The sequence below is a fragment of the Phoenix dactylifera genome, chromosome 18 (assembly GCF_051530095.1).
Source record: "Phoenix dactylifera cultivar Ajwa chromosome 18, Ajwa_hap1_PhDact_Kaust_v1.1, whole genome shotgun sequence".
Lineage (NCBI taxonomy): Eukaryota > Viridiplantae > Streptophyta > Magnoliopsida > Arecales > Arecaceae > Phoenix > Phoenix dactylifera.
This window is the reverse complement of record NC_143207.1, coordinates 13,376,163-13,381,989: the sequence shown is the minus strand read 5'-3', so window position 1 is coordinate 13,381,989 and position 5,827 is coordinate 13,376,163.

Below are 5,827 nucleotides of genomic sequence, written 5' to 3'. Positions count from 1 at the left end.
ATCCGGCGCTGCCCCACGATCCCCTGTAACAGCCGTACAAAGCGGAGCTCCACTATGCCCTGCCAGGGCCGTACCCAGCGCTGCCCCACGACGCCCTGTAACGGCCATGTCAGTGGCAGCCCCATCGTGCCACACGATGACGAATCCCCGGAAAAACCCCCCAGCCTGATATATATGAGGCTGGGGGGGAAGGGGAAGGGTGAGCAAAGGTTTTCCAGAGTATTCTCTTATCCGTTACCACTATCTCTCCTTCTCCTTCAATCTCTCTGACTTGATCGTCGGAGGGCCCCCACTACCCCGGTGGTGGTGCGAGGCTTGCCTGCAGGTTTCCCGGTGGAAGGTGGAGCGCAATCAACCCAACTCCAAGGGAACCCCGTTCACACCGCTGTGCCAATCGTTCTCGGTTTGGACCACCAGCAACAGTTGGCGCTAGAGGAAGGGCCGGATCTCAGAGCGATCGTAATGGCACGGCGAGGTGGTCGTGGAGCTTCCAATGCTTCCGGTCGCGGGGCCTCTCGCGCCACTGGCCGGGAGGCCGCTGCATCCCCAACACGCTCTCAGCAACACTCCACCGCCCCACCGCCCATTTAGATGGTCGAAGCCGCCCAGTTCGACCAGCTAACCCAGCAGGTTCGCACCCTCGCGGAGGCGGTGCAGAATCTGCAGGGTGCGATGTCCCGGGCGCCGCAGCAGGCTCAGGAGCCGCCGCTGCCTGAGCGTTCGCCTGTCCTCCTCAACCCGCGTTCCTTCCTCTCCCATGGGGAGGAGCGCCGACGCGAGGAGGATTCTCGAGCACGCTCCATTCTGCCGGGACCTTCCCACCGGAGCTGCGCGGGGTACGAGAGGCGGGCCCGGGCGCGTTCCCAGACCCCCCAGTCCTCGAGGAACCCGCGCTCCAGTCGGTCCCCCTCTCGCCGCTCCTTGTCTCCCACCCACCGGTCGCGTTCCCTGGACCGGCGGGTGGACGATCTCCACCGACAACTCCAGGTCCTGAAGGGCCATTCCAAAGATCCCTTCGTCGACTTAGAGATCTCCTCCCAGCCGGCGCTCGCCTCGAGGATCCTGCGGACCCCGAATCCGCCGGGGTTCAAAATGCCGGCGATCGAGCCCTATGACGGGGCGGCGGACCCGCGGGATCACGTCGAGAGTTTCAGGACCCTTATGCTCCTCCACGGAGCATCAGATCCCCTTCTCTGCAAGGCTTTCCCGGCAACCCTCCGTGGCCCGGCGAGGGCATGGTTCGCCGGGCTGGAGGCTGACTCAATCCGGTCCTTCGACCAGTTCACTCGCCTCTTCATCACTCATTTCGCCGTCAGTAGCCGGCGGCGACTGGTCTCCGACTCCCTCTTTGATGTCCGGCAAAACGAGGGAGAAAGCCTGCGGGATTATCTTACCCGCTTCAACAGGGCTACGCTGGAGGTCCGGAACCTGAGTCAGGAGGTAGCTCTTTCAGCCCTGAAGCGTGGCTTCCGGAAGGGCAGACTCACCTTCTCCTTGGACAAACGCCTGCCGCGGAGCTTTCCAGAGCTGTTGTCCCGGGCGAACCAGTATGCGGACGCCGAGGAGGCGGCCGCCCACCGGAGCAAGGAGGTCGCCGAGATCCCACAAAAGCTTGAGAAGAAAAGGCGGAAAGAGGCACGCCAGAGGAGGAGCCCGACGCCCCAGCGTCGGCGCAGAAGCCCGTCGCCGGCGAAGAACCACGGCGCCCCACGCCCTCGTTCTCCGCCCCGACGTTTCAACCGGTACACCCCTCTCCTGACTCCCCGGGCTCAGATCCTTATGGAGATCAAGGGGCGGGAGGACCTCCCGGCCCCGAGACAGATACGAAGGATCCCTGGAAAGAGGCCCTCCCGGGCGTACTGTGAGTACCACCGAGACCACGGCCACGACACAGAGGACTGCTTCCAGCTTCGGGACGAGATCGAGGCTCTTATCCGTCGGGGGCGTCTCGGTCGGTATGTGAGCGACCGACGTCCCCCCCCAGACCCGCGTCCGGCCGACCCGGCTCCTCCGGAGCCTCGGGAGCAGAATCGACCCGTTGCGGGCGTGATCCACACTATCACTGGGGGCTGCTCTCGGCCCGTGAGGAACGCAGAGGGCTCGACGGAAGCGTCAGGGACGGCCGTCGTAAAGAGGCAGAGGGTCGGCAATGTAATCACCTTTTCTGATGAGGATGTAAAGGGGGTTCGGACTCCCCACGATGACGCCATGGTGATCTCCCTCACTATGGCAAACTATGATGTAAGGCGTGTTCTTGTGGATAGTGGAAGCTCAGCTGATATCTTGTTTTACGAGGCCTTCCAAAAGATGAGCTTGTCCAGACAGTTGTTGCACAAAATGTCCACCCCCTCGTAGGATTCACCGGTGACGCTGTCCCGGCGGAAGGTGTCGTTGAGCTGCCTGTGACTGCGGGCGTCGCACCCGCAGAAGCCACGGTGCGACTCGGGTTCTTGGTCGTCCGTATCCCCTCGGCCTACAACGCTATCCTCGGGCGACCCGGGCTGAACGCCCTTCGCGCGGTGGTCTCCACGTACCACTTGCTCATGCGGTTCCCCACGGCGGTCGGGATCGGAGAGGTCCGAGGTGACCAACCGACCGCACGACAATGTTTTCTAGCAACCCTCAAAGGGAAGAAACCCGTGGAAGCCCTAAGCGTCGAGTCCCTTGATGCCAGAGACGAGGTGGCCTTGCGGCACGGGGAGCCGGCCGAGGGAGTGGTCGAAGTCCCCCTTGAGGAAGGCCGCCCCGACCGGGCGGTCCGGGTCGGCGCCAATCTCGACCCGGGAGCTCGGGCCCGGTTGGTGGAATTCCTCCGAGCCAATGCCGATGTATTTGCCTGGTCGGCGGCCGATGTACCTGGGATCGACCCGGAGGTCATTTCTCACGCCCTCAACGTCGACCCGACCCACCGACCAATAAAGCAGAAGAAGAGACACTGTGCCCCGGATCGGATCCGGGTGGTCGACCAGGAGGTAGACAAGCTCTTGGAGGCAGGATTCATAAGGGAGGTAAGCTACCCCGAGTGGCTGGCAAATGTTGTACTTGTCCGGAAGGCGAGCGGGAAGTGGAGGATGTGCATCGACTATACCGACCTGAACAAGGCGTGCCCTAAGGATAGCTTTCCGCTTCCGCGAATAGACCAACTGGTCGACGCGACTTTCGGATATCAGCTGCTGTCTTTCATGGACGCCTTCTCCGGTTACAACCAGATAATGATGGCCCCACAGGACGAGGAGAAAACTGCCTTTATAACAGACCGGGGGCTGTACTGCTACAAGGTAATGCCCTTCGGTCTGAAGAATGCTGGCGCCACTTACCAGCGCCTCGTCAACAAAATCTTCAAAGAGCAAATCGGCCGGAACATGGAGGTGTACGTGGACGATATGCTGGTGAAGAGCCGCCATGCAGACCAGCACATCGCGGATTTGGAGGAGACTTTCACCACCTTGCGGAAGTTTCGCATGAAGCTGAACCCAGCGAAGTGCGCCTTCGGCACTTCGGCCGGGAGGTTCCTCGGTTTCATTGTCAACCAGCGGGGTATCGAAGCCAACCCAGACAAAATCAAGGCCATCCAAGGTATGTCCCCTCCGACCAAAGTAAAGGAGGTTCAGGAGCTCGCTGGAAGGGTCGCCGCGCCTGGACGATTTGTGGCAAAATCAGCCGAACGCTGCCAACCATTCTTTAAGGTGTTAAAACGCCCGAAAGACTTCCTCTGGACGGCCGAATGTCAAGCAGCATTCGACCAGCTCAAGGAATACCTGGCGTCTCCTCCCCTACTGTCCAAGCCGCAAGAAGGAGAGATGCCCTACCTCTATCTGGCGGTCTCCCCAACCGCGGTCAGCGCGGTGCTGGTTCGGGAAGAGGCAAAGCTCCAGAAGCCTGTGTACTACATCAGCCGGGTCCTACGGGATGCCGAGACGCGGTACACGAAGGCTGAAAAGATCGCCTTCGCGCTGCTGACCGCGACCAGGAGGCTTCGCCCCTATTTCCAGGCTCATTCGGTCACCCTCTTAACCGATCAACCACTACGGCAGATCCTCAGCAACCCCGAGAATGCGGGACGACTGGTGAAGTGGGCAGTAGAACTCGGTGAGTTCGACATCCGCTACCAGCCTCGACCCGCCATCAAGGCCCAGGTGCTCGCAGACTTCCTCGCTGAGTGCACGGTGCAGGAGGCGGAACCTAGACCACCGGAAACGCCCAGCCTCGACCTCCCGATTTGGACGCTTCACATCGATGGGTCGTCGAACCCCGAGGGTGGAGGGGCCGGGCTGGTCCTTACCAGTCCTGATGGAGTGATAGCCGAGTATGCCTTGAGGTTTGGATTTCCAGTGACCAACAACGAGGCGGAGTACGAGGCCCTAGTCACGGGACTCAAACTCACCAGAGAGCTCGGCATTCGACGTTTGAAGGTCTTCACCGACTCCCAGCTGGTGGTCGGGCAGGTTCGTGGGGAGTTCGAGGCCCGGAGCCCGACCATGCAGAACTACGTCCGGAAGGTGCAAGCACTCATTCCCGACCCCGGCAGTGTCGACATTCAGCAGGTCCCCAGAAGCGAAAATGCCAGGGCCGACAGGTTGTCCCGCTTGGTGGGCACAGAGGCGCACAACTTGTCGAGGGCAATCTACCTGGAGACCCTGGATGCCCCGAGCATCGGCGAGGCTGGAGCGGTGATGGCGATTGATCCGGAGCCGTCTTGGATGGACCCGCTCGTCGCCTACCTCGCCGAAGGGATCCTCCTTGAAGACGAAGATCAAGCTCGGCGACTTGTCAAGAAGTCCGCCCACTACGTACTCTACGAAGGGAGGCTGTATCGGACCTCGTTCACCGCCCCCCTCTTAAGGTGCCTCCGCCCCTCGGAGGCGGCCTACGTCCTCGGCGAAGTCCATGAGGGCGTCTGCGGATCGCACTTGGGGGCTAGGTCCTTAGCGCACAAGATCATGAGGCAAGGCTATTATTGGCCTACCTTGTTGGAGGACTCGAAGGATCACGTACGGAAATGCGACGCCTGCCAGCGCCACGCCAATGTCCAGAGAGTCCCTTCTGTCCCCTTGGCACCAATCACCGCGCCCTGGCCCTTCGCACAGTGGGGAATGGATATATTCGGACCATTCTCCGTCGCTTCAGCCCAGCGGAAATTTTTGATTGTTGCAATCGACTACTTCACCAAGTGGGTGGAGGCAGAGCCGCTGGCCACTATCACGGAGGCGCAAGTCCGGAAGTTCGTAAAGAAAAACATCATTGTCCGATTTGGGGTACCTCGGGTCCTCATCTCGGATAATGGTCGACAGTTCGACAACAAGCATTTCCGTGACTTTTGCGAGGAGTTCGGGATCGAGCATCGGTTCACATCTGTGTCGCATCCCCAAACCAACGGTGAGGCCGAGGTCACAAATCGGACAATCCTCCAAGGAATTAAGGCGCGAATCGGTCGGACGGGGCAAGCTTGGGTCGAAGAACTCGAGAATGTCCTTTGGGCGTATCGGACCACGCATCGGACCCCTACCGGGGAGACGCCTTTCAGCCTAACCTATGGCACGGAAGCGGTTGTTCCCGTGGAGCTCGGACTCCCCTCGCCCCGGGTCGCCGCGCACCGACCCGAGGCCAATTCGGAGCAACTCCGAGGGAACCTGGACCTCTTGGAAGAAGCAAGAGAAATGGCACAGGTTCAGATGGCGATGTATCAGCGGAGGGTGGCCCGATATTATAACTCCAAGGTCCGACCGAAACTTTTCAGAATCGGAGATCTGGTGCTAAGGCGAGCCAAAGCATCTCAACCCGCGGAAGGTGGGAAGCTGGCGCCAAATTGGGAAGGCCCGTATAGGGT